This window comes from Mus caroli, unplaced genomic scaffold (assembly GCF_978045245.1).
Source record: "Mus caroli unplaced genomic scaffold, Mus_caroli_1 scaffold_40, whole genome shotgun sequence".
Lineage (NCBI taxonomy): Eukaryota > Metazoa > Chordata > Mammalia > Rodentia > Muridae > Mus > Mus caroli.
In genome coordinates, this window is record NW_028227295.1 from 369,312 (window position 1) to 387,280 (window position 17,969).

Consider the following 17,969-nt stretch of genomic DNA (forward strand, 5'->3'; position numbering starts at 1 on the left):
TCTCTCTGTGTCTCACTCTCTGTCTCTCTCTGTGTCTCTGTCTTTCTCTTTCTATCTCTCTGTCCCTCTCAGTCTCTCTCTCTGTCTCTCTCTCTGTCTCTCCCTGTCTCTCTCTGTCTCTCTGTCTCTCTATGTGTCTCTCTGTCTCTCTCTCTGTATCTCTCTGTCAAGCTCTTCTCTCTCTCTCTGTGTCTCTCTGTCTCTCTCTCTGTCTCTCTCTGTCTCTACCTCTGTCTCATCTGTATCTCTCTCTGTCTATCTGTCTCTCTCATTCTCTGTCATTCTGTCTCTGTCTCTCTCTCTGTCTCTCACTATCTGTCTCTGTCTCTGTCTGTCTTTCGCTGTCTCTCTGTCTCTCTCTCTCTCTTTGTCTCTTTTCTCTCTGTCTCTCTCTGTCTCTCTCTGCCTCTCTCTGTGTCTCTCTCCCTGTCTCTCTCTGTCTTTATCTCTTTGTCTCTTTTCTGTCTCTGTCTGTCTCTCTCTGTCTTTCTCTCTGTCTTTCTTTGTCTCTCTCTGTATTTCTATGTCTCTCTATGTCTCTCTCTATGTATCTCTCTGTTTCTCTTTGTCTCTCTCTGTCTCTCTCTGTATCTCAATGTCTATCTCTGTCTCTCTCTGTCGCTCTCTGTCTCTCTCTATGTCTCTCTCTATCCCTATCTCTGACTCTCTCTGTCTCTATCTGTCTCTCTCTGTCTCTCTTTGTGTCTCTCTCTGTCTCTCTCTCTCTGTCTCTCTCTGTGTCTCTCTCTGTCTCTCTCAGTTTCTCCATCTCTCTATGTCTCTCTCTGTCTCTCTCTCTCTGTATCTCTCTGTCTAGCTCTGTCTCTCTCTGTGTCTCCCTGTGTCTCGCTCTATATCTCTGTCTTTCTCTGTCTCTCTCTTTTTCTCTCTCTGTCTCTCTCTGTCTCTCTGTCACTCTCTCTGTGTCTCTCTCTGTCTCTCTATCTGTCTCTCTCTCTGTCTCTCTCTTTCTCTCTCTGTGTCTCTGTCTCTTTCTGTCTCTATCTCTGTCTCTCTTTCTGTCTCACTCAGTCTATTTCACTCTGTCTCTGTCTCTCTCTGTCTCACTCTCTGTCTCTCTTTCTGTCTCTCTCACTCTCTCTATGTCTCTCACTATCCCTATCTCTATGGCTATCTCTGTGTCTCTCTGTCTCTCTCTGTGTCTCTCTCTGTCTCTCTCTCTGTCTCTCTCGGTCTCTCTCTCTCTGAATCTCTCTGTGTCTCTCTCTGTGTCTCTCTCTGTCTCTCTCTGTGTCTCTCTCTGTCTCTCTCTGTCTCTCTTTGTGTCTCTCTCTGTCTCTCTGTCTCTATCTCTGTCTCTCTCTGTCTCTCTCTTTGTCTCTCCCTGTCTCTCTCTGTCTCTCTGTCTCTCTCGGTCTCTCTCTCTGTATCACTCTGTCTCTCTCTGTCTCTCTCTGTCTCTCTCTCTGTCTCTCCTTGTCTCTATAACTGTCTCTCTCTGTCTCTCTGTCTCTCTTTCTGTCTCTCTCACTCTCTCTATTTCTCTCTCTGTCTCTCTCTCTGTCTCTCTCTATCCCTATCTCTGTCTCTCTCTGACTCTCTTTCTGTCTCTCTCACTCTCTCTATTTCTCTCTCTGTCTCTCTCTCTGTCTCTCTCTATCCCTATCTCTGTCTCTCTCTGACTCTCTCTCTGTCTCTCTCTTCCTCTCTCTGTGTCTCTCTGTGTCTCTCTCTGTCTTTCTATGTCTCTCTCTGTCTCTCTCTGTTGCTCTCTGTCTCTCTCTATGTCTCTCTCTATCCCTATCTCTGTCTCTCTCTGTCTCTCTCTGTCTCTCTCTGTGTCTCTCTCTCTGTCTCTCTCTGTGTCTCACTCTCTGTCTCTCTCTGTGTCTCTGTCTCTCTCTTTCTCTCTCTCTGTCTCTCTCTGTCTCTCACTCTGTCTCTCCCTGTCTCTCTCTGTTTCTCTGTCTCTCTATGTCTCTCTCTGTCTCTCTCTCTGTCTCTCTCTGTCTCTCTCTGTCTCTCTCTGTGTCTCTCTCTCTGTCTCTCTCTGTGTCTAACTCTCTGTCTCTCTCTGTGTCTCTGTCTCTCTCTTTCTCTCTCTCTGTCTCTCTCTGTCTCTCACTCTGTCTCTCCCTGTCTCTCTCTGTTTCTCTGTCTCTCTATGTGTCTCTCTGTCTCTCTCTCTGTATCTCTCTGTCTAGCTCTTCTCTCTCTGTGTCTCCCTGTGTCTCGCTCTCTATCTCTGTTTCTCTCTTTCTCTCTCTTTTTCTCTCTCTGTCTCTCTCTGTCTCTCTCTGTCTCTCTCTGTCTCTCTCTGTCTCTCTTTCTGTCTCTCTCTCTGTCTCTCTCTTTCCTCTCTGTGTCTCTCTCTGTCTCTCTCGGTCTCTATCTCTTTCTCTCTTTCTATCTCACTCAGTCAATCTCACTCTGTCTCTCTCTCTGTCTCTCTCTCTTTCTGTCTCTCTCACTCTCTCTATGTCTCTCTCTGTGTCTCTCTCTGTCTCTATCTGTCTCTCTCTCTTTCTCTCTGTGTCTCTCTCTGTCTTTTTTTGTCTTTCTCTTTGTCTCCCTCGGTGTCTCTCTGTCTCTATCTCTGTCTCTCTCTCTCTGTCTCTCCCTGTCTCTCTCTGTCTCTCTGTCTCTCTCTGTCCCTCTCTGTCTCTCTCTATGTCTCACTCAGTCTATCTCACTCTGTCTCTCTCTATCTCTCTCTCTGTCTCTTTTTCTGTCTCTCTCACTCTCTCTATTTCTCTCCCTGTCTCTCTATATGTCTCTCTCTATCTCTATCTCTGTCTCTCTCTGCCTCTCTTTCTGTGTCTCTAACTCTCTCTCTATCTCTCTCTGTCTCTCTCTTTCTCTCTCTCTGTGTCTCTCTCTGTCTCTCTATCTCTCTCTCTGTCTCTTTCTCTGTCTCTCTCTGTCTCTCTCTTTGTCTCTCTCTCTCTGTCTCTCTCTTCCTCTCTCTTTGTCTCTCTGTGTCTCTCTGTGTCTCTCTCTGTCTCTCTTTGTATCTATCTGTCTCTCTCTGTCTCTCTCTCTGTCTTTCTTTATCTATCTCTGCCTCTCTCTGTCTTTCTCTGTCACTCTTTTTCTCTTTCTGTCTCTCTCTGTCTCTCTCTGTGTCTCTCTATGTCTCTCGATATCTCTCTCTGTCTCTTTCTCTGTCTCTCTCTGTCTCACTCTTTGTCTCGGTCTCTCTCTCTCTCTTCCTCTCTCTGTGTCTCTCTGTGTCTCTCTGTGTCTCTCTCTGTCTCTTTCTGTCTCTCTCTGTCTCTCTCTCTGTCTCTCTCTGTTTCTCTCATTGTCTCTCTCTCTCTGTCTCTCTCTGTGTCTCTCTCTGTCTCTCTCTTTGTCTCTTTTCTGTCTCTCTCTGTCTCTCTCTCTATCCCTATCACTGTCTCTCTTTCTGTCTCTCTCACTCTCTCTCTATCTCTCTCTGTATCTCTCTTTGTCTCTCTCTGTGTCTCTCTTTGTCTCTCTATATCTCTCTCTGTCTCTTTCTCTGTCTCTCTCTGTCTTTCTCTGTCTCTCCCTTTGTCTCTGTCTCTCTCTTTCTGTCTCTCTCTTCCTCTCTCTGTGTCTCTCTCTGTCTCTCTCTGTCTCTTTCTGTCTTCGCTGTCTCTCTCTCTGTCTCTGTTTTTCTCTTTTTCTCTCTCTGTCTCTTTCTGTCTCTCTCTGTGTCTCTCTCTGTCTCTCTATGTCTCTCTCTGTATGTCTCTCTCTATCTCTCTCTGTCGCTCTCTCTCTCTTTCTCTGTCTCTCTCTGTCTATCTCTCTTTGTCTCTTTTCTGTCTCTCTCTGTCTCTCTCTCTGTCTTTCTCTGTATCTCTGAATCTTTCTCTGTCTCTCTCTGTATCTCACTGTGTCTCTCTCTGTCTCTCTCTGTCTCTCTATGTCTCTCACTGTATGTCTCTCTCCATCTCTCGCTGTCGCTCTCTCTCTTTCTCTGTCTCGCTCTGTCTCTCTCTCTGTCTCTCTCTGTCTCTACCTCTGTCTCATCTGTATCTCTCTCTGTCTATCTGTCTCTCTCATTCTCTGTCATTCTGTCTCTGTCTCTCTCTCTGTCTCTCACTATCTGTCTCTGTCTCTGTCTGTCTTTCGCTGTCTCTCTGTCTCTCTCTCTCTCTTTGTCTCTTTTCTCTCTGTCTCTCTCTGTCTCTCTCTGCCTCTCTCTGTGTCTCTCTCCCTGTCTCTCTCTGTCTTTATCTCTTTGTCTCTTTTCTGTCTCTGTCTGTCTCTCTCTGTCTTTCTCTCTGTCTTTCTTTGTCTCTCTCTGTATTTCTATGTCTCTCTATGTCTCTCTCTATGTATCTCTCTGTTTCTCTTTGTCTCTCTCTGTCTCTCTCTGTATCTCAATGTCTCTCTCTGTCTCTCTCTGTCGCTCTCTGTCTCTCTCTATGTCTCTCTCTATCCCTATCTCTGACTCTCTCTGTCTCTATCTGTCTCTCTCTGTCTCTCTTTGTGTCTCTCTCTGTCTCTCTCTCTCTGTCTCTCTCTGTGTCTCTCTCTGTCTCTCTCAGTTTCTCTGTCTCTATATGTCTCTCTCTGTCTCTCTCTCTGTATCTCTCTGTCTAGCTCTGTCTCTCTCTGTGTCTCCCTGTGTCTCGCTCTATATCTCTGTCTTTCTCTGTCTCTCTCTTTTTCTCTCTCTGTCTCTCTCTGTCTCTCTGTCACTCTCTCTGTGTCTCTCTCTGTCTCTCTATCTGTCTCTCTCTCTGTCTCTCTCTTTCTCTCTCTGTGTCTCTCTCTGTCTCTTTCTGTCTCTATCTCTGTCTCTCTTTCTGTCTCACTCAGTCTATTTCACTCTGTCTCTGTCTCTCTCTGTCTCACTCTCTGTCTCTCTTTCTGTCTCTCTCACTCTCTCTATGTCTCTCACTATCCCTATCTCTATGGCTATCTCTGTGTCTCTCTGTCTCTCTCTGTGTCTCTCTCTGTGTCTCTCTCTGTCTCTCTCTGTGTCTCTCTCTGTCTCTCTCTGTCTCTCTTTGTGTCTCTCTCTGTCTCTCTGTCTCTATCTCTGTCTCTCTCTGTCTCTCTCTTTGTCTCTCCCTGTCTCTCTCTGTCTCTCTGTCTCTCTCGGTCTCTCTCTCTGTATCACTCTGTCTCTCTCTGTCTCTCTCTGTCTCTCTCTCTGTCTCTCCCTGTCTCTATAACTGTCTCTCTCTGTCTCTCTGTCTCTCTTTCTGTCTCTCTCACTCTCTCTATTTCTCTCTCTGTCTCTCTCTCTGTCTCTCTCTATCCCTATATCTGTCTCTCTCTGACTCTCTTTCTGTCTCTCTCACTCTCTATTTCTCTCTCTGTCTCTCTCTCTGTCTCTCTCTATCCCTATCTCTGTCTCTCTCTGACTCTCTCTCTGTCTCTCTCACTCTCTCTGTCTCTCTCTTCCTCTCTCTGTGTCTCTCTGTGTCTCTCTCTGTCTTTCTATGTCTCTCTCTGTCTCTCTCTGTTGCTCTCTGTCTCTCTCTATGTCTCTCTCTATCCCTATCTCTGTCTCTCTCTGTCTCTCTCTGTCTCTCTCTGTCTCTCTCTGTGTCTCTCTCTCTGTCTCTCTCTGTGTCTCACTCTCTGTCTCTCTCTTTTCTCTGTCTCTCTCTTTCTCTCCCTCTGTCTCTCTCTGTCTCTCACTCTGTCTCTCCCTGTCTCTCTCTGTTTCTGTCTCTCTATGTCTCTCTCTGTCTCTCTCTCTGTCTCTCTCTGTCTCTCTCTGTCTCTCTCTGTGTCTCTCTCTCTGTCTCTCTCTGTGTCTCACTCTCTGTCTCTCTCTGTGTCTCTGTCTCTCTCTTTCTCTCTCTCTGTCTCTCTCTGTCTCTCACTCTGTCTCTCCCTGTCTCTCTCTGTTTCTCTGTCTCTCTATGCGTCTCTCTGTCTCTCTCTCTGTCTCTCCTTGTCTCTATCTCTGTCTCTCTCTGTCTCTCTCTTTGTCTCTCCCTGTCTCTCTCTGTCTCTCTCGGTCTCTCTCTCTGTATCACTCTGTCTCTCTCTGTCTCTCTCTGTCTCTCTCTCTGTCTCTCCCTGTCTCTATAACTGTCTCTCTCTGTCTCTCTGTCTCTCTTTCTGTCTCTCTCACTCTCTCTATTTCTCTCTCTGTCTCTCTCTCTGTCTCTCTCTATCCCTATCTCTGTCTCTCTCTGACTCTCTTTCTGTCTCTCTCACTCTCTATTTCTCTCTCTGTCTCTCTCTCTGTCTCTCTCTATCCCTATCTCTGTCTCTCTCTGACTCTCTCTCTGTCTCTCTCACTCTCTCTGTCTCTCTCTTCCTCTCTCTGTGTCTCTCTGTGTCTCTCTCTGTCTTTCTATGTCTCTCTCTCTCTCTGTTGCTCTCTGTCTCTCTCTATGTCTCTCTCTATCCCTATCTCTGTCTCTCTCTGTCTCTCTCTGTCTCTCTCTGTCTCTCTCTGTGTCTCTCTCTCTGTCTCTCTCTGTGTCTCACTCTCTGTCTCTCTCTTTTCTCTGTCTCTCTCTTTCTCTCCCTCTGTCTCTCTCTGTCTCTCACTCTGTCTCTCCCTGTCTCTCTCTGTTTCTGTCTCTCTATGTCTCTCTCTGTCTCTCTCTCTGTCTCTCTCTGTCTCTCTCTGTCTCTCTCTGTGTCCCTCTCTCTGTCTCTCTCTGTGTCTCACTCTCTGTCTCTCTCTGTGTCTCTGTCTCTCTCTTTCTCTCTCTCTGTCTCTCTCTGTCTCTCACTCTGTCTCTCCCTGTCTCTCTCTGTTTCTCTGTCTCTCTATGCGTCTCTCTGTCTCTCTCTCTGTATCTCTCTGTCTAGCTCTTCTCTCTCTGTGTCTCCCTGTGTCTCGCTCTCTATCTCTGTTTCTCTCTTTCTCTCTCTTTTTCTCTCTCTGTCTCTCTCTGTCTCTCTCTCTCTTTCTGTCTCTCTCTCTGTCTCTCTCTTTCCTCTCTGTGTCTCTCTCTGTCTCTCTCGGTCTCTATCTCTTTCTCTCTTTCTATCTCACTCAGTCAATCTCACTCTGTCTCTCTCTCTGTCTCTCTCTCTTTCTGTCTCTCTCACTTTCTCTATGTCTCTCTCTGTGTCTCTCTCTGTCTCTATCTGTCTCTCTCTCTTTCTCTCTGTGTCTCTCTCTGTCTTTTTCTGTCTTTCTCTTTGTCTCCCTCGGTGTCTCTCTGTCTCTATCTCTGTCTCTCTCTCTCTGTCTCTCCCTGTCTCTCTCTGTCTCTCTGTCTCTCTCTGTCCCTCTCTGTCTCTCTCTATGTCTCACTCAGTCTATCTCACTCTGTCTCTCTCTATCTCTCTCTCTGTCTCTTTTTCTGTCTCTCTCACTCTCTCTATTTCTCTCCCTGTCTCTCTATATGTCTCTCTCTATCTCTATCTCTGTCTCTCTCTGCCTCTCTTTCTGTGTCTCTAACTCTCTCTCTATCTCTCTCTGTCTCTCTCTTTCTCTCTCTCTGTGTCTCTCTCTGTCTCTCTATCTCTCTCTGTCTCTTTCTCTGTCTCTCTCTGTCTCTCTCTTTGTCTCTCTCTCTCTGTCTCTCTCTTCCTCTCTCTTTGTCTCTCTGTGTCTCTCTGTGTCTCTCTCTGTCTCTCTCTGTATCTATCTGTCTCTCTCTGTCTCTCTCTCTGTCTTTCTTTATCTATCTCTGCCTCTCTCTGTCTTTCTCTGTCACTCTTTTTCTCTTTCTGTCTCTCTCTGTCTCTCTCTGTGTCTCTCTATGTCTCTCGATATCTCTCTCTGTCTCTTTCTCTGTCTCTCTCTGTCTCACTCTTTGTCTCGGTCTCTCTCTCTCTCTTCCTCTCTCTGTGTCTCTCTGTGTCTCTCTGTGTCTCTCTCTGTCTCTTTCTGTCTCTCTCTGTCTCTCTCTCTGTCTCTCTCTGTTTCTCTCTTTGTCTCTCTCTCTCTGTCTCTCTCTGTGTCTCTCTCTGTCTCTCTCTTTGTCTCTTTTCTGTCTCTCTCTGTCTCTCTCTCTATCCCTATCACTGTCTCTCTTTCTGTCTCTCTCACTCTCTCTCTATCTCTCTCTGTATCTCTCTTTGTCTCTCTCTGTGTCTCTCTTTGTCTCTCTATATCTCTCTCTGTCTCTTTCTCTGTCTCTCTCTGTCTTTCTCTGTCTCTCCCTTTGTCTCTGTCTCTCTCTTTCTGTCTCTCTCTTCCTCTCTCTGTGTCTCTCTCTGTCTCTCTCTGTCTCTTTCTGTCTTCGCTGTCTCTCTCTCTGTCTCTGTTTTTCTCTTTTTCTCTCTCTGTCTCTTTCTGTCTCTCTCTGTGTCTCTCTCTGTCTCTCTATGTCTCTCTCTGTATGTCTCTCTCTATCTCTCTCTGTCGCTCTCTCTCTCTTTCTCTGTCTCTCTCTGTCTATCTCTCTTTGTCTCTTTTCTGTCTCTCTCTGTCTCTCTCTCTGTCTTTCTCTGTATCTCTGAATCTTTCTCTGTCTCTCTCTGTATCTCACTGTGTCTCTCTCTGTCTCTCTATGTCTCTCACTGTATGTCTCTCTCCATCTCTCGCTGTCGCTCTCTCTCTTTCTTTGTCTCTCTCTGTCTCTCTCTCTTTGTCTCTTTTCTGTCTCTCTCTTTCTCACTTCTGTCTCTCTTTGTCTCTCTGTCTCTCTCTCGTTTTCTCTCTGTGTCTTTCTTTACCTCTCTCTCTGTCTCTCTCTGTCTTTCTCTGTCACTCTCTGTCTCTCTCTCTGTCTCTCGCTTTCTCTCTTTGTCTCTCTCTGTATCTCTCTGTCTCTCTCTGTTTCTCTCTCTGTCTCTCTCTCTGTCTCTCTGTGTCTCTCTCTCTCTGTCTCTCTCTGTGTATCTCTCTGTCTCTCTGTCTCTCTCTGTTTCTCCCTCTGTCTCTCTCTCTGTCTCTCTCTGTCTCTATCTCTGTCTCATCTGTCTCTCTCTGTCTCTCTCTGTCTTTCTCTGTCTCTCTTTGTCTCTCTCTCTTTCTATCTCTGTCTCTCTTTGTCTATCTCTGTATCTCTCTGTCTCTCTCTGTGTCTCTCTCTGTCTCTCTGTGTGTCTCATCTGTATCTCTCTCTGTCTCTCTGTCTTTCTCATTCTCTGTCATTCTGTCTCTGTCTCTCTCTGTCTCTCTCTATCTGTCTCTGTCTCTGTCTGTCTTTCTCTGTCTCTCTCTCTCTCTCTCTTTTGTCTCTTTTCTCTCTGTCTCTCTCTGTCTCTCGCTGCCTCTCTCTCTGTCTCTCTCCCTGTCTTTCTCTGTCTCTATCTCTTTGTCTCATTTCTGTCTCTGTCTGTCTCTCTATGTCTTTCTCTCTGTCTTTCTTTGTCTCTCTCTGTATTTCTATGTCTCTCTATGTCTCTCTCTCTGTATCTCTCAGTCTCTCTTTGTCTCTCTCTGTCTCTCTCTCTGTCTTTCTTTGTCTCTCTCTGTCTCTCTCTGTCTCTCTATGTCTCTCTCTGTCTCTCTCTGTTGCTCTCTGTCTCTCTCTATGTCTCTCTCTATCCCTATCTCTGTCGCTCTCTGTCTCTCTCTGTCTCTCTGTCTCTCTCTGTCTCTCTCACTCTCTCTATTTCTCTCTCTGTCTCTCTCTCTGTCTCTCTCTATCCCTATCTCTGTCTCTCTCTGACTCTCTTTCTGTCTCTCTCACTCTCTCTATTTCTCTCTCTGTCTCTCTCTCTGTCTCTCTCTATCCCTATCTCTGTCTCTCTCTGACTCTCTCTCTGTCTCTCTCTTCCTCTCTCTGTGTCTCTCTGTGTCTCTCTCTGTCTTTCTATGTCTCTCTCTGTCTCTCTCTGTTGCTCTCTGTCTCTCTCTATGTCTCTCTCTATCCCTATCTCTGTCTCTCTCTGTCTCTCTCTGTCTCTATCTGTGTCTCTCTCTCTGTCTCTCTCTGTGTCTCACTCTCTGTCTCTCTCTGTGTCTCTGTCTCTCTCTTTCTCTCTCTCTGTCTCTCTCTGTCTCTCACTCTGTCTCTCCCTGTCTCTCTCTGTTTCTCTGTCTCTCTATGTCTCTCTCTGTCTCTCTCTCTGTCTCTCTCTGTCTCTCTCTGTCTCTCTCTGTGTCTCTCTCTCTGTCTCTCTCTGTGTCTAACTCTCTGTCTCTCTCTGTGTCTCTGTCTCTCTCTTTCTCTCTCTCTGTCTCTCTCTGTCTCTCACTCTGTCTCTCCCTGTCTCTCTCTGTTTCTCTGTCTCTCTATGTGTCTCTCTGTCTCTCTCTCTGTATCTCTCTGTCTAGCTCTTCTCTCTCTGTGTCTCCCTGTGTCTCGCTCTCTATCTCTGTTTCTCTCTTTCTCTCTCTTTTTCTCTCTCTGTCTCTCTCTGTCTCTCTCTGTCTCTCTCTGTCTCTCTCTGTCTCTCTTTCTGTCTCTCTCTCTGTCTCTCTCTTTCCTCTCTGTGTCTCTCTCTCGGTCTCTATCTCTTTCTCTCTTTCTATCTCACTCAGTCAATCTCACTCTGTCTCTCTCTCTGTCTCTCTCTCTTTCTGTCTCTCTCACTCTCTCTATGTCTCTCTCTGTGTCTCTCTCTGTCTCTATCTGTCTCTCTCTCTTTCTCTCTGTGTCTCTCTCTGTCTTTTTCTGTCTTTCTCTTTGTCTCCCTCGGTGTCTCTCTGTCTCTATCTCTGTCTCTCTCTCTCTCTGTCTCTCCCTGTCTCTCTCTGTCTCTCTCTGTCCCTCTCTGTCTCTCTCTATGTCTCACTCAGTCTATCTCACTCTGTCTCTCTCTATCTCTCTCTCTGTCTCTTTTTCTGTCTCTCTCACTCTCTCTATTTCTCTCCCTGTCTCTCTATATGTCTCTCTCTATCTCTATCTCTGTCTCTCTCTGCCCCTCTTTCTGTGTCTCTAACTCTCTCTCTATCTCTCTCTGTCTCTCTCTTTCTCTCTCTCTGTGTCTCTCTCTGTCTCTCTATCTCTCTCTCTGTCTCTTTCTCTGTCTCTCTCTGTCTCTCTCTTTGTCTCTCTCTCTCTGTCTCTCTCTTCCTCTCTCTTTGTCTCTCTGTGTCTCTCTGTGTCTCTCTCTGTCTCTCTCTGTATCTATCTGTCTCTCTCTGTCTCTCTCTCTGTCTTTCTTTATCTATCTCTGCCTCTCTCTGTCTTTCTCTGTCACTCTTTTTCTCTTTCTGTCTCTCTCTGTCTCTCTCTGTGTCTCTCTATGTCTCTCGATATCTCTCTCTGTCTCTTTCTCTGTCTCTCTCTGTCTCACTCTTTGTCTCTGTCTCTCTCTCTCTCTTCCTCTCTCTGTGTCTCTCTGTGTCTCTCTGTGTCTCTCTCTGTCTCTTTCTGTCTCTCTCTGTCTCTCTCTCTGTCTCTCTCTGTTTCTCTCATTGTCTCTCTCTCTCTGTCTCTCTCTGTCTCTCGCTGCCTCTCTCTCTGTCTCTCTCCCTGTCTTTCTCTGTCTCTATCTCTTTGTCTCATTTCTGTCTCTGTCTGTCTCTCTATGTCTTTCTCTCTGTCTTTCTTTGTCTCTCTCTGTATTTCTATGTCTCTCTATGTCTCTCTCTCTGTATCTCTCAGTCTCTCTTTGTCTCTCTCTGTCTCTCTCTCTGTCTTTCTTTGTCTCTCTCTGTCTCTCTCTGTCTCTCTATGTCTCTCTCTGTCTCTCTCTGTTGCTCTCTGTCTCTCTCTATGTCTCTCTCTATCCCTATCTCTGTCGCTCTCTGTCTCTCTCTGTCTCTCTGTCTCTCTCTGTCTCTCTCACTCTCTCTATTTCTCTCTCTGTCTCTCTCTCTGTCTCTCTCTATCCCTATCTCTGTCTCTCTCTGACTCTCTTTCTGTCTCTCTCACTCTCTCTATTTCTCTCTCTGTCTCTCTCTCTGTCTCTCTCTATCCCTATCTCTGTCTCTCTCTGACTCTCTCTCTGTCTCTCTCTTCCTCTCTCTGTGTCTCTCTGTGTCTCTCTCTGTCTTTCTATGTCTCTCTCTGTCTCTCTCTGTTGCTCTCTGTCTCTCTCTATGTCTCTCTCTATCCCTATCTCTGTCTCTCTCTGTCTCTCTCTGTCTCTATCTGTGTCTCTCTCTCTGTCTCTCTCTGTGTCTCACTCTCTGTCTCTCTCTGTGTCTCTGTCTCTCTCTTTCTCTCTCTCTGTCTCTCTCTGTCTCTCACTCTGTCTCTCCCTGTCTCTCTCTGTTTCTCTGTCTCTCTATGTCTCTCTCTGTCTCTCTCTGTCTCTCTCTGTCTCTCTCTGTGTCTCTCTCTCTGTCTCTCTCTGTGTCTAACTCTCTGTCTCTCTCTGTGTCTCTGTCTCTCTCTTTCTCTCTCTCTGTCTCTCTCTGTCTCTCACTCTGTCTCTCCCTGTCTCTCTCTGTTTCTCTGTCTCTCTATGTGTCTCTCTGTCTCTCTCTCTGTATCTCTCTGTCTAGCTCTTCTCTCTCTGTGTCTCCCTGTGTCTCGCTCTCTATCTCTGTTTCTCTCTTTCTCTCTCTTTTTCTCTCTCTGTCTCTCTCTGTCTCTCTCTGTCTCTCTCTGTCTCTCTTTCTGTCTCTCTCTCTGTCTCTCTCTTTCCTCTCTGTGTCTCTCTCTCGGTCTCTATCTCTTTCTCTCTTTCTATCTCACTCAGTCAATCTCACTCTGTCTCTCTCTCTGTCTCTCTCTCTTTCTGTCTCTCTCACTCTCTCTATGTCTCTCTCTGTGTCTCTCTCTGTCTCTATCTGTCTCTCTCTCTTTCTCTCTGTGTCTCTCTCTGTCTTTTTCTGTCTTTCTCTTTGTCTCCCTCGGTGTCTCTCTGTCTCTATCTCTGTCTCTCTCTCTCTGTCTCTCCCTGTCTCTCTCTGTCTCTCTCTGTCCCTCTCTGTCTCTCTCTATGTCTCACTCAGTCTATCTCACTCTGTCTCTCTCTATCTCTCTCTCTGTCTCTTTTTCTGTCTCTCTCACTCTCTCTATTTCTCTCCCTGTCTCTCTATATGTCTCTCTCTATCTCTATCTCTGTCTCTCTCTGCCCCTCTTTCTGTGTCTCTAACTCTCTCTCTATCTCTCTCTGTCTCTCTCTTTCTCTCTCTCTGTGTCTCTCTCTGTCTCTCTATCTCTCTCTCTGTCTCTTTCTCTGTCTCTCTCTGTCTCTCTCTTTGTCTCTCTCTCTCTGTCTCTCTCTTCCTCTCTCTTTGTCTCTCTGTGTCTCTCTGTGTCTCTCTCTGTCTCTCTCTGTATCTATCTGTCTCTCTCTGTCTCTCTCTCTGTCTTTCTTTATCTATCTCTGCCTCTCTCTGTCTTTCTCTGTCACTCTTTTTCTCTTTCTGTCTCTCTCTGTCTCTCTCTGTGTCTCTCTATGTCTCTCGATATCTCTCTCTGTCTCTTTCTCTGTCTCTCTCTGTCTCACTCTTTGTCTCTGTCTCTCTCTCTCTCTTCCTCTCTCTGTGTCTCTCTGTGTCTCTCTGTGTCTCTCTCTGTCTCTTTCTGTCTCTCTCTGTCTCTCTCTCTGTCTCTCTCTGTTTCTCTCATTGTCTCTCTCTCTCTGTCTCTCTCTGTGTCTCTCTCTGTCTCTCTCTTTGTCTCTTTTCTGTCTCTCTCTGTCTCTCTCTCTATCCCTATCACTGTCTCTCTTTCTGTCTCTCTCACTCTCTCTCTATCTCTCTCTGTATCTCTCTTTGTCTCTCTCTGTGTCTCTCTTTGTCTCTCTATATCTCTCTCTGTCTCTTTCTCTGTCTCTCTCTGTCTTTCTCTGTCTCTCCCTTTGTCTCTGTCTCTCTCTTTCTGTCTCTCTCTTCCTCTCTCTGTGTCTCTCTCTGTCTCTCTCTGTCTCTTTCTGTCTTCGCTGTCTCTCTCTCTGTCTCTGTTTTTCTCTTTTTCTCTCTCTGTCTCTTTCTGTCTCTCTCTGTGTCTCTCTCTGTCTCTCTATGTCTCTCTCTGTATGTCTCTCTCTATCTCTCTCTGTCGCTCTCTCTCTCTTTCTCTGTCTCTCTCTGTCTATCTCTCTTTGTCTCTTTTCTGTCTCTCTCTGTCTCTCTCTCTGTCTTTCTCTGTATCTCTGAATCTTTCTCTGTCTCTCTCTGTATCTCACTGTGTCTCTCTCTGTCTCTCTCTGTCTCTCTATGTCTCTCACTGTATGTCTCTCTCCATCTCTCGCTGTCGCTCTCTCTCTTTCTCTGTCTCGCTCTGTCTCTCTCTCTGTCTCTCTCTGTCTCTACCTCTGTCTCATCTGTATCTCTCTCTGTCTATCTGTCTCTCTCATTCTCTGTCATTCTGTCTCTGTCTCTCTCTCTGTCTCTCACTATCTGTCTCTGTCTCTGTCTGTCTTTCGCTGTCTCTCTGTCTCTCTCTCTCTCTTTGTCTCTTTTCTCTCTGTCTCTCTCTGTCTCTCTCTGCCTCTCTCTGTGTCTCTCTCCCTGTCTCTCTCTGTCTTTATCTCTTTGTCTCTTTTCTGTCTCTGTCTGTCTCTCTCTGTCTTTCTCTCTGTCTTTCTTTGTCTCTCTCTGTATTTCTATGTCTCTCTATGTCTCTCTCTATGTATCTCTCTGTTTCTCTTTGTCTCTCTCTGTCTCTCTCTGTATCTCAATGTCTCTCTCTGTCTCTCTCTGTCGCTCTCTGTCTCTCTCTATGTCTCTCTCTATCCCTATCTCTGACTCTCTCTGTCTCTATCTGTCTCTCTCTGTCTCTCTTTGTGTCTCTCTCTGTCTCTCTCTCTCTGTCTCTCTCTGGGTCTCTCTCTGTCTCTCTCAGTTTCTCTGTCTCTATATGTCTCTCTCTGTCTCTCTCTCTGTATCTCTCTGTCTAGCTCTGTCTCTCTCTGTGTCTCCCTGTGTCTCGCTCTATATCTCTGTCTTTCTCTGTCTCTCTCTTTTTCTCTCTCTGTCTCTCTCTGTCTCTCTGTCACTCTCTCTGTGTCTCTCTCTGTCTCTCTATCTGTCTCTCTCTCTGTCTCTCTCTTTCTCTCTCTGTGTCTCTCTCTGTCTCTTTCTGTCTCTATCTCTGTCTCTCTTTCTGTCTCACTCAGTCTATTTCACTCTGTCTCTGTCTCTCTCTGTCTCACTCTCTGTCTCTCTTTCTGTCTCTCTCACTCTCTCTATGTCTCTCACTATCCCTATCTCTATGGCTATCTCTGTGTCTCTCTGTCTCTCTCTGTGTCTCTCTCTGTCTCTCTCTCTGTCTCTCTCGGTCTCTCTCTCTCTGAATCTCTCTGTGTCTCTCTCTGTGTCTCTCTCTGTCTCTCTCTGTGTCTCTCTCTGTCTCTCTCTGTCTCTCTTTGTGTCTCTCTCTGTCTCTCTGTCTCTATCTCTGTCTCTCTCTGTCTCTCTCTTTGTCTCTCCCTGTCTCTCTCTGTCTCTCTGTCTCTCTCGGTCTCTCTCTCTGTATCACTCTGTCTCTCTCTGTCTCTCTCTGTCTCTCTCTCTGTCTCTCCCTGTCTCTATAACTGTCTCTCTCTGTCTCTCTGTCTCTCTTTCTGTCTCTCTCACTCTCTCTATTTCTCTCTCTGTCTCTCTCTCTGTCTCTCTCTATCCCTATCTCTGTCTCTCTCTGACTCTCTTTCTGTCTCTCTCACTCTCTATTTTTCTCTCTGTCTCTCTCTCTGTCTCTCTCTATCCCTATCTCTGTCTCTCTCTGACTCTCTCTCTGTCTCTCTCACTCTCTCTGTCTCTCTCTTCCTCTCTCTGTGTCTCTCTGTGTCTCTCTCTATCTTTCTATGTCTCTCTCTGTCTCTCTCTGTTGCTCTCTGTCTCTCTCTATGTCTCTCTCTATCCCTATCTCTGTCTCTCTCTGTCTCTCTCTGTCTCTCTCTGTCTCTCTCTGTGTCTCTCTCTCTGTCTCTCTCTGTGTCTCACTCTCTGTCTCTCTCTTTTCTCTGTCTCTCTCTTTCTCTCCCTCTGTCTCTCTCTGTCTCTCACTCTGTCTCTCCCTGTCTCTCTCTGTTTCTGTCTCTCTATGTCTCTCTCTGTCTCTCTCTCTGTCTCTCTCTGTCTCTCTCTGTCTCTCTCTGTGTCTCTCTCTCTGTCTCTCTCTGTGTCTCACTCTCTGTCTCTCTCTGTGTCTCTGTCTCTCTCTTTCTCTCTCTCTGTCTCTCTCTGTCTCTCACTCTGTCTCTCCCTGTCTCTCTCTGTTTCTCTGTCTCTCTATGCGTCTCTCTGTCTCTCTCTCTGTATCTCTCTGTCTAGCTCTTCTCTCTCTGTGTCTCCCTGTGTCTCGCTCTCTATCTCTGTTTCTCTCTCTCTCTCTCTTTTTCTCTCTCTGTCTCTCTCTGTCTCTCTCTGTCTCTCTCTTTCTCTCTTTCTGTCTCTCTCTCTGTCTCTCTCTTTCCTCTCTGTGTCTCTCTCTGTCTCTCTCGGTCTCTATCTCTTTCTCTCTTTCTATCTCACTCAGTCAATCTCACTCTGTCTCTCTCTCTGTCTCTCTCTCTTTCTTTCTCTCTCACTCTCTCTATGTCTCTCTCTGTGTCTCTCTCTGTCTCTATCTGTCTCTCTCTCTTTCTCTCTGTGTCTCTCTCTGTCTTTTTCTGTCTTTCTCTTTGTCTCCCTCGGTGTCTCTCTGTCTCTATCTCTGTCTCTCTCTCTCTGTCTCTCCCTGTCTCTCTCTGTCTCTCTGTCTCTCTCTGTCCCTCTCTGTCTCTCTCTATGTCTCACTCAGTCTATCTCACTCTGTCTCTCTCTATCTCTCTCTCTGTCTCTTTTTCTGTCTCTCTCACTCTCTCTATTTCTCTCCCTGTCTCTCTATATGTCTCTCTCTATCTCTATCTCTGTCTCTCTCTGCCTCTCTTTCTGTGTCTCTAACTCTCTCTCTATCTCTCTCTGTCTCTCTCTTTCTCTCTCTCTGTGTCTCTCTCTGTCTCTCTATCTCTCTCTCTGTCTCTTTCTCTGTCTCTCTCTGTCTCTCTCTTTGTCTCTCTCTCTCTGTCTCTCTCTTCCTCTCTCTTTGTCTCTCTGTGTCTCTCTGTGTCTCTCTCTGTCTCTCTCTGTATCTATCTGTCTCTCTCTGTCTCTCTCTCTGTCTTTCTTTATCTATCTCTGCCTCTCTCTGTCTTTCTCTGTCACTCTTTTTCTCTTTCTGTCTCTCTCTGTCTCTCTCTGTGTCTCTCTATGTCTCTCGATATCTCTCTCTGTCTCTTTCTCTGTCTCTCTCTGTCTCACTCTTTGTCTCGGTCTCTCTCTCTCTCTTCCTCTCTCTGTGTCTCTCTGTGTCTCTCTGTATCTCTCTCTGTCTCTTTCTGTCTCTCTCTGTCTCTCTCTCTGTCTCTCTCTGTTTCTCTCTTTGTCTCTCTCTCTCTGTCTCTCTCTGTGTCTCTCTCTGTCTCTCTCTTTGTCTCTTTTCTGTCTCTCTCTGTCTCTCTCTCTATCCCTATCACTGTCTCTCTTTCTGTCTCTCTCACTCTCTCTCTATCTCTCTCTGTATCTCTCTTTGTCTCTCTCTGTGTCTCTCTTTGTCTCTCTATATCTCTCTCTGTCTCTTTCTCTGTCTCTCTCTGTCTTTCTCTGTCTCTCCCTTTGTCTCTGTCTCTCTCTTTCTGTCTCTCTCTTCCTCTCTCTGTGTCTCTCTCTGTCTCTCTCTGTCTCTTTCTGTCTTCGCTGTCTCTCTCTCTGTCTCTGTTTTTCTCTTTTTCTCTCTCTGTCTCTTTCTGTCTCTCTCTGTGTCTCTCTCTGTCTCTCTATGTCTCTCTCTGTATGTCTCTCTCTATCTCTCTCTGTCGCTCTCTCTCTCTTTCTCTGTCTCTCTCTGTCTATCTCTCTTTGTCTCTTTTCTGTCTCTCTCTGTCTCTCTCTCTGTCTTTCTCTGTATCTCTGAATCTTTCTCTGTCTCCCTCTGTATCTCACTGTGTCTCTCTCTGTCTCTCTATGTCTCTCACTGTATGTCTCTCTCCATCTCTCGCTGTCGCTCTCTCTCTTTCTTTGTCTCTCTCTGTCTCTCTCTCTTTGTCTCTTTTCTGTCTCTCTCTTTCTCACTTCTGTCTCTCTTTGTCTCTCTGTCTCTCTCTCGTTTTCTCTCTGTGTCTTTCTTTACCTCTCTCTCTGTCTCTCTCTGTCTTTCTCTGTCACTCTCTGTCTCTCTCTCTGTCTCTCGCTGTCTCTCTTTGTCTCTCTCTGTATCTCTCTGTCTCTCTCTGTTTCTCTCTCTGTCTCTCTCTCTGTCTCTCTGTGTCTCTCTCTCTCTGTCTCTCTCTGTGTATCTCTCTGTCTCTCTGTCTCTCTCTGTTTC